Source organism: Lycium barbarum, chromosome 2 (assembly GCF_019175385.1).
Source record: "Lycium barbarum isolate Lr01 chromosome 2, ASM1917538v2, whole genome shotgun sequence".
NCBI classification, from domain to species: Eukaryota; Viridiplantae; Streptophyta; class Magnoliopsida; order Solanales; family Solanaceae; genus Lycium; species Lycium barbarum.
Window position 1 is genome coordinate 8,165,103 of NC_083338.1, and position 16,507 is coordinate 8,181,609.

The following is a 16,507-nucleotide window of genomic DNA, read 5'->3' on the forward strand; positions in this document are numbered from 1 at the left end:
TGGCTAAAAGGTTACTATTGCTACAATAACTTTAAAAGTACGGCAAAAAATTATTATTAGCTACAAAATTTAATCGTAGCAATAACTTTTTGGAAAAGTCACACAAATACAACTTATAAAAATGATAATTAAAAAGATTACAACTACTTTCTAAAAATTACATAAATACAGCTTATTCAAAATTTTAACTTTTTAATTACAAAAATACAACTTTTACCTTCCTAAAATATCTATAATACTTCTACCATTAATTCATATTCACTTTTTACTTTCTTTTTCTTTCAAAATCATTCCAATGTAATTTTTCAAATAAACAAAATAAAATTAACTTCACCTCCCAATTCCATCTACCATTTTAAAAAGATTTTTTTTTTCTTTCGTTTCCTCCTCTTTATTCGTCTTTTTTATTTTCACTTGATGGCTGGTGCAATTTTTTCTTGTGACTAAAATAAACTATTTGAATTTATTAATATTCAGAAAACTAGATGAAAATATATGATATATGGTATATGTTATATGGTATAAGAGAAGTACATGAAAATATACGTAAAAAGTATAAAGTATATAACAAATCATATTATATGGATATAGTATATAACAGTGCAATATACATAAAATATAAATACAATAATATATATATATATATATATATATATATATATATATATATATATACTTGTTCAAAGAACTGTAGTATAATGTATATCATATAAATAATATACTTGTTTATTGATTAGAATGCTAGTTGAGTATGTTGGAGATTTTCAAAAAGTATTTAATATGTTTTGATATATATTTAATTTCGTTATCACTAATTCTTGAAACTCCTTAGTTTTAGCCTTTTATTAATGACAACATTTTTTATTTATGGCATAATATCATAGGGTTTGAGATAATGTTTCCTTAATGATAGGTAGGAAGGGAGAACTTGTAGGGACAAATTAAGGAGAAAAAAAATAACATGTATAAATCTGTTACCATATTTATACAAAATTGACCATAAGTAAAGATTTTTCCTTTCATCATTTATAGGGTATATTTTATAGATTTTGTAAGTAAAAAAAATAGTTGTAGGTTATGTAAATAGTTGTATATTTACTAGTATTTGTGTAAGTTCCCCTAACTTTTTAGCTATATCATTTGTTTATTGTGGCTAAAAGGTTACTATTGCTACAATAACTTTAAAAGCGTGGCAAAAAATTAGGATTAGCTACAAAATTTAATTGTAGAATAACTTTGTAGCTATTTAAGTACCTATTGCTATGATAATTAATAACTATAGCAAAAATATAGAATTAGCTTTGCCATTTAATTTTCGTGGCTAAGAAATTTTAAGAATTTGTAAATAGCTACCGAATTTTAATTTTTGTAGCTATTGATAGGTATTAGCCACGATTTCTTAATTTATAGCTAAGATTTCGTAGCTATATATGTGTTGTGTTGTAGTGTATCCTCTTTTCTAATCCACTCTCTCCTAGTACACCCACACACCATCTCATCATCATTTCCGCAACTTAATTGCACCTTCTGACCATGGGAGTTCTTGACTGGCCATGCCCCTGAGGAACCTCGCCATGAAACCAAGATGAAAAAGATCAAGAAAACCAAGAAACACAAGATTGAAATTCAAGAGAAAGAAAGTCAAAGAAGCTCAAGTTTAAAGATCAATTTTTTTCAAGAATGAGAATTCTTGTTTCTTGAATCCTTTTCTAAATAGGTTTCTTGTTTCTTGATTTATATTTTAGTAGGATTTAATTTCCTATCATTAGTAGGACTTTATCCTAGTTCTAGTAGGATTCAGTTTTCTTTATTATTTTCCTTGTAGAATAGGGATTTTACTTTCCTTGTTTTTAGCTATTTCCTTTCTAGAGTAGAATAGGGATTTGTAGTCATAAAAGAGGAGACCCTATGCCTATATAAAGGGTTCTCGTGACTTGTAAATATAGAATTCACGTTTTTAGCATAAACCTAAATTTTGCAATAGAGTTATTTTCTCTATTTCTTATTCTTTATCCTTGTTTTTGGTTCCAAGCAAGGTGGTGATAGTCTTTATCTTGTTTTCAATAGCGTGTGGTGTTTCTTTATCACATAAGTTGATTCCAATTGGTGACTTAGGAACTTTGTTGGTTCTTGATCATTCAAGAACACGTTTCTTGAAAACAATTTTGTTCTATTTCATATCCAGAACCTTAATTTTCTTCCATCGTTGTACCCTCAATATTTACTTGTTTTAAATGATTCAAGAGCCATTTTTATAGTTCAAATTGTCATCTTTCTCCTCGTCTTGAAATCACATAATTCCGAGAAGTATAGCCCGATTTACGTCCGTTTCTTGAATTTTGCCCATCAATCGCTTCAAGAACAAAATCCTGGTCGATTGGTTCTTTGTTAACTCGAAGAATCACATCAATTTGGTATCAGAACAAAGTTGAGGAATATTATGCATTATATGCAAGAAACAAGAGGACATTGGGTTCAAGAAGATAAAAAACTATGGAAAAAGGAATCTCTTTTCCGCACTAGATGTACCTCCCATGATAAGGTATGTTCGGTAATCATTGATAAAGGAAGTCATGTTAATGTTGTTTCTGAAGAGATGGTTTCTAAACTTGGCTTGTTAACAAAACCTCATCCATATCCTTATAGCATCAAATTTGAGAATGATGATGATGGTTTAGAGGTAACTCGTCAATGCCTAGTTTCTTTTTCTTTAGGCAAAATATATAAAGATCTTGTTTGGTGTGATGTAATAAATATGGATGCTTTCCACTTATTACTTGGAAGACCATGGGTGTATGAAAGGTGTGCTAACTATGATGAATATCGTAATACCTATTCTTTTCAAAGGATGGACGAAAAATTAAGTTGGTTCCCTTGAATCCAGAAGATGTTGCTAAAAACTCCAAGTATGTTGATGATTCTTTTGTGACCAATTTACAAATCATTGGTCCCATAAATATGGAACAGCAAAAGGAGGAGGATAATGCATTAGATCCACAAATCTTCGATTTGCCTCCAAAATTTGATGAGGATCCATTAGAGCATCCAAACATTTGTGAGATTGAGTTTCCACCATTAAGAGATTTTGAAAAGAATATAGATTTTGTTTCTTACTCCACACCCACCAAAGCAGTGTATTGCATAAGACCAATAGTCTATGAAGATTTGGAAGAGAAAGAGAATAAGTTGCTGAAAAAGGAGTCTATGAATGAGAGCTTAATTTATGATCTAGTTCGAGCAAGAATTATTCCTCAAAAGGTTGAATCTTTGCAAGAATGTGTAATTTTAATATCTCTAAATTTCATTGAGTTTAATAGCTATAATCATGTCAAATATGAGAGAAGCAAAATCATCGAGGAGCTCTTAAGAAGACATGATTTGTTCTCTAACCTTGATCCAAAGGTACATGAATTTGATTTATTTAAAGGTTTTCATGGCACTAACTCAGATTTTGCATACAAGTATCGCATCGACACGGGAGTGTTCAAGATTCATGAAGATCAGTTTAAGATGATATGTTTGAGAAATCATGGAAAAAGATACTACTAAGAAAGTGGGATTTAGTTCGGCCATATGTAAAGATTTCTTTCAACATGATGAAGCTCTATGACAAGCTAGAAAAATGCACCTTAAGGCCTGGTGAGTATGGGTTGTTCCAAGTTTTTTTTTTTTTGCTAATATTTAACCATTTATGGAGCCTTTAGACTCGAGGAAGAGTCTTTCTCAACAAGGGGAGAATGATGAAAGATGAAGAAGATCAAGATATCCAAGAAAACCAAGAAACACAAGATTGAAATTCAAGAGAAAGAAAGTCAAAAAAGCTCAAGTTTGAAGATCAATTTCTTTTAAGAATGGGAATTCTTGTTTCTTGAATCCTTTTCTAAATAGGTTTCTTGTTTCTTGATTTATATTTTAGTAGGATTTAATTTCCTATCATTAGTAGGACTTTTATCCTAGTTCTAGTAGGATTCAGTTTTCTTATTCTTTTCCTTGTAGAATAGGGATTTTACTTTCCTTGTTTTTAGCTATTTCCTTTCTAGAGTATAATAGGGATTTTTAGTCATAAAAGAAGAGACCCTAGGCCTATATAAAGGGTTCCGATGACTTGCAAATATAGAATTCACGTTTTTAGCATAAACCTAAATGTCGCAATAGAGTTATTTTCTCTATTTCTTGTTCTTTATCCTTGCTTTTGGTTCCAAGCAAGGTGGTGATAGTCTTTATCTTGTTTTCAATAGCGTGTGGTGTTTCTTTATCATGTAAGTTGATTCCAAGTGGTGACTTAGGAACTTTGTTGGTTCTTGATCATTCGAGAACACTTTTCTTGAAAACAATTTCATTCTATTTCATACCCAGAACCCTAATTTTCTTTCCATTGTTGTACCCTAAATATTTACTTGTTTTAAATGATTCAAGATGCATTTTTATAGTTCAAATCATCATCTTACTCCTCGTCTTGAAATCACATAATTCCGAGAAGTATAGCTCGATTTACGTCCGTTTCTTCAATTCTACCCATCAATCGCTTCAAGAACAAGATCCTGGTCGATTGGTTCTTTGTTAACTCGAAGAATCACATCACCCCCCCCCCCCCCCCACACACACACACACCTCTCCCCAAAACAACAAGTTCGGCCTAACCATCAGTATATAGAACTTACCTTTAATTTTTTTGTGGTATCTTTATATCACACTAGACTCCAAAGGCGAGCCTCCATTTCATTCCACCCCACAACAATATGATGTGTGGCAACATCGTCAATCTCTCTATTTTCTTGGATTAAAGACCAAGGTACTTGAAACTTTCTCTCTTGGAGATGGTCTGTGAATCAAGCCTCACTTGCATGTGTGCCTCATGTGATGCATCACTGAACTTGCACTCTAAATATTCTATTTTGGTCCTGCTCAATCTGAACCATTTAGACTCCAGTATTTGTCTCCAAACCTCTAACGTATCGTTAACTCCCCCGCAAGTCTCATCAAATGTTGAAGATATAGATGACGTGAAAAAAATTAGACGGTGTCTTTGTATACATGCTAGAGAAACGAGAGATTTTCAGAATTGTCTTCACTGTTTTTTCAATCATACAATAGGAATACTTATAACGATATAATGTAGGGTTAAAGTCCTATTCTAAGGAGTATATATTGTAATAACTATACAACTTGCAATTGAGTCCTATTCTACGAAAGAGAATGTTTTATGATAACTATACAATTATAGCATTGTGTAAGAATATCATGCTAGGGACATTTGGCATTCTTATATGCATTATTCAACTGGTCTTTCATGATGATATCTGATGACAATTCTTCTGCCCTATATTAGTTAATTGCGTGGATATCGATATCTGGCTGCTTGGTCTATTGGTCCTCTAATATCCGTGAGGGCCAATGCATTTATGGTCTAAAGGATTTGGAGTATCTGTAGCAGTCTATATTGATCGGTCTAGTGGATCACTTGAAATCCACTAGGGCCCATGCTCTAAAATTGAGAATATACGGTAAAACTTTCATGGGGTACTCTATTTTGGGCACGCTATTTAAGTAATATCCTTTTTGTATTTCTTTTTGCACGAGTACCCACTATTTCATCTCGCTCTTCTTGCTTTGGTGCACATCTCTGGAATTTCAGCCCATTTTACATGTAGTTAATGCATATATGCGTAGCTGAGGTGCAAGGATACTTGAAAAAAAAAGTGTGTTAAATGGGCTTGTTAGATTTGTCGTGTTTTTGACAAATTGATGGTTGGGATTGTTCTTTAGTATATACGGAACTTATGTTTCAAATTTGAGTGTATTTAGAGTAGATTTTCGCGTAGAATCAGGTGTTGGATTATTGAAATTCGAAAAACACATTATTATTTTTTGTTCAGGCGCACATGGCTGAAATTTCAGCCCCTTTTATATGTATTTTAGTCATGTACTACTGAGGTGCAGACATACATGAAAAAATTATTTTTGACAAAAAAGATTCAGACACATATGGCTGAAACTCTAGCCTATTTTTACATGTACTTCAGTCATATACGACTGAAGGTCTGGCATATATGAAAAAATTCAGACAGACATGATTGAAATTTGAACCAATTTTTACACACACCTCAGTAAAAAATATCCAAACTTTGCCTTGGGAAGCCATACCAAACATCAGGAGAAAACGTCTGATGTTTGGCCTTCACACAAGGCCACACTTTCAAACGCAAATGTCTGATGTTGCCAAGCTTCAGGTGCGAAGTGGCTACTCGTGTAAAGAAAAACATAAGATGGATATTACTTAAATGGGGCGATCAAAATAGGGTATTTGTCACTTTCTCCGAATATACATACTTGAAATCTTTATTTTATTACTCAATCAAAATAAGGTTAATATATTTTTCATAACAAGCTTTTGGTTATAGAAAAGACAAAAATTATACTCTCTCTGTTTCAATTTGTTTGAACCTATTTCCTTTTTAGTCCGTGCCAAAATGAATGACCTATTTCCTAATTTGGAAACAAATTCACTTTATGAATGATTTACAGCCACACAAATTTTCGAGACTTATTTTGAACCACAAGTTTCAAAAGTTTTCCCTCTTTATTAAATGTTGTGTCCAGTCAAATAGGTTCATATAAATTGAAACGAAAGGAGTACTTATTATTTTTGGATAGCCGAGCAGATATAAGAGCGGCTCATGACCAACTGGAGTAGCAAATATGTGCGACAAACTTTTGGTGAAACTTGTGGAGAAATAAATAAACTTTTTGATATGATTTGTCTAGAAAAGACAAAAACTGTCATTAAAGTTAAAACTACTTAATCTGATCCGCTATTTCCAATGGTGTAGAATTCAATGTATTCCTTGTATGTTTCACAAAGCACAAGCCATCTTTACCTGGCAATTTTAAATCTCCAAAATGAAACTTTAATGCTCTACCCCTTTCTCTATAAATTGTCAAATTTAGATACTGATCTAGTCGGAACGAATCAACAAAATTATATAGTTCAAATTAAAGATATGGCTAAGTCTCAATTTCGGTATGCTGCATTTCTTGCTCTCTTCCTGTTCTTCCTCATTGCATCAACTGGTGAGTAGCCAACAAACTATAAATTGTTCAGTTTAAATATATTTGATACTTTATTCGTTTCAACTATAGCGGTTTTCTATCAGACACGGGGTTTGAAACAAGCTTTCGATCTTAAATAGGTCATGGCATTAAATAAGAAGGTTCCATTATGGGTAAAAGGGAATGTTTAACGTTAAATTCTTTCACTATATAAAATGGTGCAATTAATAAAGGGCTTGTCTGCACAATTTGACATATTTTAAGGGCATACTGGACCCTTTTTCTTATTAATCAGCTAATTAGTTTAATTGGGTGCTCCAGTTAAATTAAGAGAATATTCAGACCAATTACTGAATGGTAAGGGCATATGTGAGCTAAGCTATTAACTATGGGCATATTTGCTCAATTTCAAATACTTTAAGGGATCATTTGGTATGTGGGATGAGATAGACAAGGATATTATATATTCCATGGAACTCTTTTATCCACCTTTTATCTATCTATCTATATATAATAGGAGAAGCAAAAGAATGGTAGGATGACAAGTGTCATCACCACAAAATTCAGAATTTAAAAATACAAAATAAAAATGAAATAGAAAAAGGAAAACATGAAGGGGGAAAAAAAAAAGAAAAAAGAAAAGGTGGTTTACGAAGGAATTATAAGAAAGAAAGAAAGAAAGAAAGTTTGTTTTAAATTCACCAAATTCGTGAATGAATCCTAAGCAAAATATGGTAACCGTCGGCCATAATCCAAGGCACGTTAAGACTCTTATTTTGGGAGGTTATCATATCTGAAAAGAAAGAGAACAAAAAGAAAATCTAAGTAAACTACCCCATTTCCCCACTATCTCCATTTCAGATACCATCCGCTAAAACTTCGTTGCCATGTCCTTTTCAGGTTATCTGGTCATATCTTAGTAATATGCTTCCATGCAAGTTTAATTGTGTTTGGATACCATGAAAAACTCACGCGCTAACAGCCATGTTTTTAAATATATATCAATAGGTATTAGGTATGAATTGCAATTTTAATTAATTTCATTGGTTATTTTGAAGTTTAAGTTGTTTATATGATCTTTACCATTAATGCATTTTGATATTTTAGACATTTTCCAGTCATTAATTATAGAATTGATGACATTAAATAAGTAATCAATTGCAGGATTTGATTGAATGCTGGGAAATATGGTATTGGCAGATCATCAGGGGAGGCTTACGATGATCAAATATTTTTCAATCTCATGGCTGAAATTTTAAAGAGTTTGATCTCCTTTTCACAGCGAAGCAATGGTGAGGTGAATTCACTTTTCATTCTTTCTCTTTTATTCTTTTTAAACTTTGAAAAAGAGACTGTAACCATTTGAAAAAGAAAAAAAGAACCTTTCATTTTAATTTTGAAAAGTGTTGTTATTTAAAATAATACATAGAAAATCATTTAAAAGATACTTTCAGGAAATAAAATAAGAAGTTTGTTTCTTACAAAAAGTATCAAAAGTTGCTCATGTTAGTAAAAAGAGTTTTGAAAAGCAAACTTACATTCAATAATACTCCTTAGTACCATCCAATTAGGTGAATGCGTGAAATAAAGAAAGACTAAAATTAACAAATAAAGTCACTGAAAATGCAATGAGTAATTAGCATTCTTTACTAACAAAGTGACGATGTAAGTTGCCACCGAAGATCTTAGATTAATATCAAGAATTGGTGGTAGGCGTGTGCAGTTTTCCTCTAAAATATGATGAACTTAATTTAGTCGGTTTTTCAAATGTGAGAATCAAATCAAATCAACTAAGTCAATTTTTCATTACTTTGATTTTTGTCGGTTTATTCGGTTTTTATTTAAATATATGATAATACACTTACAAGAACTTATTAGATTGACTATTTTCTAACGTAATATTACTACCAAAATAATTTTGAAAAAAGAAGAAACTATAACTACTCAAGATATATGTATACCTTCCTCTAATAAATTTGTGCGTTGATTAAAAATTTAGACATTTTCAAGGAACATAAAAAAGTTCTTACAATGAATCTTTTTTGGGGGAAAAAACTAAAGATATAGTTGTAATATACCAACATATCTCGATGATAATTAAAGGAATCAAAGTCAAGTTATTTTCCGCATGAAATTAATCTAGATTCTTGGATTTATCAAAAGAAATTTTACAAATCAAACTAAAAAGTAAAGGCAAAGATTGCATTACTATAAAGGTGAACACATAGATTGTTAATCAAGAGGGTAAAAGATTAATATGTATCATAAAAACTTGAAACTTGTATATAAAAGTATACACATATATGTGTGTGCGCGCGCAACTTTAATTTTTAGATAGATATTTATATTGTTGGTTTGGTTTGGTTCGGTTATCTTTTGGTTAAAATCCAAATCCAATGAATTTGTTGGTTTTTAAAATTAAAAATCAAAATCAAACCAAACCAAAAAATGTCAATTTTTTTCTTGATTTAATTTTCTGTTTGGTTAGAGTTTTTTATTTTTCGTGAAAACCCCTAATTGGTGTATAAATCCATTCCTGTTTGTTTTGTTTAGGCTGTTAACCAATTTTTCACGTGGTGTGGTGAGTCCTTATTGTGGGTTACTGCCTTACTGGTATGAAAGGAAAGGACGAAGGGGTCAGGCTGTGTAAGGGGTTGCAGCGATGATATCTAAACTTGGGTCTTTAACTACAGTTAGTTTTTGAGTAGGGTAAAATAAATATAACACTGTTTAAAAATTAATTGTACAGGTGGCAGCCATCTAACTGGAGGAAAGATTATGGAGGGGATCTCAACTCCAAAAACGGAACTCCCCTCCCAACAATTCCCTTTTTTTCAGGTATTTTTTTAATACCTGTAACACTGAGGAGAAAAAAATATAAAAGATGATTTCTTTCAGAAAATCTATAAAACTATTAAAATATTAGTAGTATATAATGTGTATAATATTAATAATTAATTTTTATTTTATGTGCCACCCTATTAAAATATTGTATTGTACTAAATATGTATGTAGTATATAATATTTATTTTTATACATTTTTTTGTAGTTTATACGAATTCAAATAATAATTTTAGATATGATATTTAAAGTTATAGGTGACATGATAAAAAGGAAAAACTAATTTATGTATCATGTAAAAGAAGAGAAAATGTACAGAAAGGATGATAGAGATAATATATATGAAGATATTTATATGTTGAATTTATTTTTTTATAAATTAAAAAAATAATAATCAAATATATTATTAATACATTTAGAAAATTGAAGAATTATGAATAATAGAATAAAAATTTAAAAATAATTTTCTTCAGAAGGTAGAAAAATATATATCACAATTTTAAAAAGAATGTAGTGGACAAATATACTAAAGTTATCCACACTCAGTGTTTCCACTAAATTGTACTAACATTATAAAACCACATACAAATATAATAGTATCGAGCATTGAAAAATGTAATAAAAAGATGAGAAATAAACAAAATTATTGGATGATTGTATGATATATTTATTTTCTTTAAATAAAATACAAATTAAATATTTTGTTAAATTATTATGATCTACTGTACTCTAAAATAGAATTAAAAATATGATCTCAAAAAAGAAATTAATTGTCAAGTAACTTTTTACGGTGATTGAAGGAATTTCAGCAATGTATAACTGAGCGTTAAGATAGTCTTTGATGGTGAAAATTTATCCACACTCGGTGTTTACAATAAATTATAAGTACTAAAGATATGTGTCAACTATTTTTATTTTGGTTGTAAATTTTTACTATTGGCTTTTATAATTTTTAATTTTGATAGATACATTGCATAGGAAACAAAAACAATTTATTTAAATAATTACGTTAACCTCTGCTCAAACAAATAAGATAATACTTTTAAATAATTAATTTCTTTTCATACTGACGTGATTTCATCGCGCATCGCGCGGGTACGAATACTAATATAATAGGAGAGACAAAAGTATGATAAGATGACAAGTGTCATCCCCAGAAAAATCCTAATTTAAATATACAAAATTCATAAATAGAAAACTACAACGGTTAAGAAAAAGAAAACTTCAAGGAGCACATCTATCTATTATCAAAAAGCCACTTGCCAAGATAAAAAGGAAATCGGACAAATTCAAACCGCTAAAATCAGTTTTAAGAGCGCAGTTTTGTGCTATACGGTTTGAAGAACCAGTTTTCCTTCTCAAACCCATGGCGCAGTTCATATTGATTTTCTTCTATTATATAGCAGAAAAGAAAAAGAGACTTTATAGCATTTGAGAAAGATTTTAGAGCCCGTTTGTATTGGCTTATAAGTTGCTTATAAGTTGTTTTCAGTTTTTTTGAGTGTTTGGCTGGCCAGCTTAAAGTCATTTTGTGCTTAAAATAAGCTCAAAAAAATAATTAAGCCCATTTAACTTAGCTTATCTTCAACTTATTTTTTTTAGCTTATAAGTTGTTTCAGGCTTATAGGCATAAGCCCATCCAAACAGGCTCTTAGTAGCATATTACTGAAGATTATAGAAAATTCTGGCAAGTAAGGCTGTCTTTGTTCTGGACAATATTCTTTTCATTGTTTTACTGTTTTTTCCTACATTCATGGGTATATCATTTTTTAATTTGGTGAATTGGGTAACCAAATCAATTCCTCTACACTGATGCACACAAGATATTTGATTCTATGCCTGAAAGATTTGGATAATGGTTTAACCAAAAAAAAAAGATTTGGATAATGTGTTTTCACTTTTCTCATCTGACAGTTGCTCTACAATATAGGCTTTTCATTTCTACTTGCTAAATAGCGGTGTTAATGTTTCTCTTTACACTGTACTGCGCTACGCAAAGGAGGTATTTTTCAAACTCAACACCATTTTTATCAGAAAAGAACATTCACGAAACCAAGAAACACATAGTAAAAGAAAGGACAATGGGGCATTTGTATGCAAACTATTTATAATGATTAAGAGTTAACATAATTTGAACAGATTCCATATTATCTCACAAGCCTCAGGATATATGGAAGTGCATATAATCTCACAAGCCTCGGGATATATGGAAGTGAAGTTTTAACTGAGATATGAATGTTAATCCAACCTGCCACTTTCAAAGTAAACATAGAGCTATCTTAACCAAAAAATAATTATTATTATTATAACTAATTTGAAATTACTAGGGTATACATAGAAATGTTCTAAGCAACTGAAGGCATAAATTATGTTGTATGACTTCGATGTTGGGAGCAAGTTAACCCACATAAAAGAGTTACTCAGACATTTTAGGTGCTTGGTGAGCTGCAATTAATGTTCTACTTTGAAACACTTATTTTTCTTATGCTTTCTTATTTGTGTCCACACACAAAAATAAAATAAAATTGTGGTGATAGTAATGAGTGCCTTACATTGATAAAAGAAAAGTGAAAAAATAGCAAGTTCCCAATTACGTGGCCGTTAGATCTCTGTACCGCCGTTAACTTTCTGGTATATCTTTAATTATGTATGCTGATGTCTTATGAATATCTATATGCCTGGCCAGATTTGGAATGTGCTTAGCTCAGGAAGTTGAATAATGGAAAAGAATTACATACACGTGGAGGTGATATGTGTCTTTTATCACTTAAACATAGTTATAACACATTTTTCCTCAAATTATTACATAATCAGGTATATTAATATGGTTTGATGTAAATATCGTCTAACAAGTATATCCAAAGTGGGATAGATGACATTTTTACCCTTCGTCATCCTATGGAGTTACTCTTATTATGTAGTTAATAATTACTACATTATAATGGTTTGATGTAAATATTGTCTAACAATTATATCCAAAGTGGGATTGATGAATTTTAACTAGATGACATTTTTACCCTTCGTCATCCTATGGCCTTCCTCTAATTATGTAGTTAATATATATTTTGTCTTTGCCATGAACATCCAGTATAGCATTAGGAAATTATCAGCATTGCAGATAAACTTGTTACTTTGGTTGTGAGTACACTCTATAATTGACCTCTCTATCTCTTATGTTAAAACAGAAAGTTGCACATATTAAGTATTTAGTTCTCATTTGGCTTTTAAAGCACCTGCTTGCCATTCTGCATGCCGAAGTAATTGCCATTACACTCAGCAATCATAGAACATCATATTGTCATATTCGGGAACAAGTTCAACTCTTCTTTTTTATATTAAATGGTCAGAAAAGTGAAATGAATAAGTATAATATTATGGCTTGAATTTTGTATAGCATGAGTATTTAAGCAAAATGCCGAAGTGACTTATTTTTCTACTTATTATTAGGTGATTCACTTCCATCAGTAGAAGACAGTTGACTAATAATAACTGAGGAAGCATGCTAAAGTCTGCAGGATCATCTAAGTATGTATGAGATCATACAACCTGAAAAGCTGAAGATGGTTTTGTATTGCGTTTGATAGAAAGTACACTTCAATATCTTTTTTGAGGTTTTGGTGTCATTATCATAGCTCTTTTGCTGCTTATTCATCTAACAATCCTTCAGTCTATATTTTATTTTATTTTTCTAAAAATTTTCTTTTTAATTCTTCTCTATTTTTACTTTTCAGATTATGGTAGTAAAGTAGATAATTGATCTTCAAATGAACATCCCAGCACTACAAAAGCTAGATGCAATGCTTCTGGTAAGAGAATTTCTTTTCTTTTCTTTGCATTTCATTTTTTGGTTTAATTATGTAATCGTAAATAATGTAATTTGAGCTCAGTTATACTTATGCTTGGTCCGATAGCAAACATGATTGCTTTAGATAATTTTAAAGACCAAAGTGAAATCTCCTACACATCCAACTTCCAAGGTCAATTAAAGTAAAACGAGCAGGAAAGATGACAAATGGTGGATATCCATATTTTTTGTAGGTCCTCATTAGCTCTGTTTCATATTGTCTTCAATGATAACCTAATGACTTTATAGAAAATCCAGTTCTTAGGACTTCAAACAATTATGCAGTGTTATCTTCTTATCTAGCATGATGTGGTAAACTATTTTAGAAAGCTATTCGAGAATAACTATGGAGAAACATTAAACTATAACCGCTATGGAGAAAAGCTTTGAACGTTTACTGATAGTTTATGAACCAGGAAACCCGGGTATTATTAATTATACAACAATAATTTACATGCCCTTTGCTAAACTTATACATTGTTGAAATAGAGAAAAAGTCAAACTTGTATGTCAGATGAAGATTTTGGAGGAGATGTGGTATGCTGATAGCAGAATTAAAAGTAGTTTTTACTGTTTTTTATAAGACTTCGACATGATTAACTTATATTCCTTCATCTTTTTGGTACAGGAATTCCATCATCAAGTATATATGGATTGGAGATTCGCTTTTGTGTCGTTAAAATTTTGAAGTACCTTTTGTCAATATAATAGCGCGAAATTGTGGTTCCTGCAATTCCGATAAGATACTGCCTTTAAAATGTACACTTTAAATTGAAAGGTGATATATTGATCTTTCCTTCCTGTAATGTTATTTCAGTTGATATGATAAGAACACTGTTTGGGTATTTGTGATGGGAAGCATATGATTTGAAATATTTAAACAAGGATACTAATCCTAATAAAAATGAAGTTGATGTTGAAGGAAATGAAGAAAGGCGAGATACCAAAACAGGTACATGCTAAGATAGGAACAGAGAGTCAGCAGAGAAAGAAGCTGCAAAGGCTGCACTAGAAGCTCATAGGAAAATCTTTAAAAAATCTCAATGAAATCATTTGTGATTCCTTTTAATCCAATTAAGGCACAATGTGATTCAATCTTTCTGTACCTTTAAATGTATAAGATTTTTTAAATGACTCAATTTTTAAATATAATGATCGTGCATGATTTTTATAATGATTTAATTTTTAAATATAATGACCGCGCATCGCGCGGGTACGTATACTAATATGGGATAACGAAATGGTGGGATAAAATAACTCAGGACTAATTAATACCTACAACCAAACACGGAATAAAGTTAATCTCAAATTCTATCTCGGGATTATTATCCTTATCTCATGTACCAAACGATCCTAAGGACATATTTTAATTTGACCTTTTCCGTATAAAAGAGATATCATTCTTTTTTTTTAAAATTAATAAGGAAAGAATGCCACATAAACTGACACATAACGAATACATCTTCGTAACATTATCCTAAGCTTTTCAGTTGGTTCTTTCTTTTCTTCGCAGATATGCAAGTCGTAGAATCAATTGGTTGTGAAAAGCTGAGCAAGACATGGTTCGGGCTTTGCCTTAATTCCGATGGATGTAACAACCAATGCATCAATTGGGAGCATGCCATTCATGGAGCTTGTCACTTGGATTGGGGTGGTCCCTCTTGCTATTGCTACTTCTGCAATTGATCATTATATTTGGTCGTCCTGATTGATGCTATTTATTAAAGAAAATAAAATATATGTAATAATGTTGGAGATTTTTAAGACCTATGAGCATAATCATTCTGCCAACGTATAAATATTCAGATGTATGTATGATATTCTCCTAATAAATGTATCAACACCTATATCATTTGGATGGTGTTTCCTCCTTGTTTTTCGATTTGAGAATGTTCTACATTTGTGTTTTTCTGTGTTTCATTTTCAGCAATGCGTGACGCTATATATATTTTTGGACATTGTGTTTATATATATATATATATATATATATATATATATATATATATATATATATATATATATAAAGCATAATACGTGGATAGACATCTTAACTTGGCCTCAACTAGTAATTAAGGGCTCCAACTTTAAGATGCACATATAGACACCTCAACTCGTCTCCCTGTGTCTCGTGGACACCCAACACTGATTTGGTATATAAATTTTGGAGGTGTCTAGATGATCACTTTGTATGTTGGAGTGTTCAACTGACAAAGTGAAGACAACTTGAGGTATCTAAATGATCATTTTGTAAGTTAGAGTGTTCAACTTACAGTTATTTACCCTTAAAAGGTACAGTTGAATTTGTATGGTGATTTAAAGGATACGTGGATTGATTTGATTAATTAACAAAAACAATAAAATAAACAAGATTATAACAACTATTGAAATCAAGTAAAATGAAATTAATAATTGAATTGAAATGGCCTGAGCTTGGAAGAATATCTTAGTGAATATGCCTCTGGAACGACTTCAGACTTCAAGAACAATATGAATCTTGATTATAAAATGAATAAGAGTCTCTTATTTTGCTAATTGTGTGAGTATAAATTGTTAAGCGAAAAATTGGATGCCCTCCTGACATAAGACCTAGGCTCCTTTTATAAGGATCAATGCATAAGGTTTCAATGACCGAGAATCATTCCTCCGTAATTAGCATTGAAGGTGTAAAAGATGATTTAAACACAAAGGAGTAACATCTGGAACTGTATCCGAAATGGATAGATAACGGTAGATGCTATTAATCACTCTTTCCTTAACCGCAATTCTTCATCT

At 31.0% G+C, this 16,507-nt stretch overlaps 1 long non-coding RNA gene across 2 annotated transcripts; it reads left to right on the top strand.

Moving 5' to 3' along the window:
• The first annotated feature begins 6,864 nt into the window (after positions 1–6,864).
• LOC132629287 (uncharacterized) lies at positions 6,865–14,725 on the top strand. Of its 2 annotated transcripts, XR_009578164.1 has the most exons (7): positions 6,865–7,071; positions 8,215–8,347; positions 9,604–9,631; positions 9,800–9,888; positions 13,339–13,478; positions 13,623–13,697; positions 14,364–14,725. It is a non-coding gene; the product is annotated as an uncharacterized LOC132629287 (long non-coding RNA). The 2 variants fall into 2 exon arrangements; XR_009578163.1 differs by having other exon boundaries at positions 9,604–9,888.
• Positions 14,726–16,507: the final 1,782 nt, after the last annotated feature.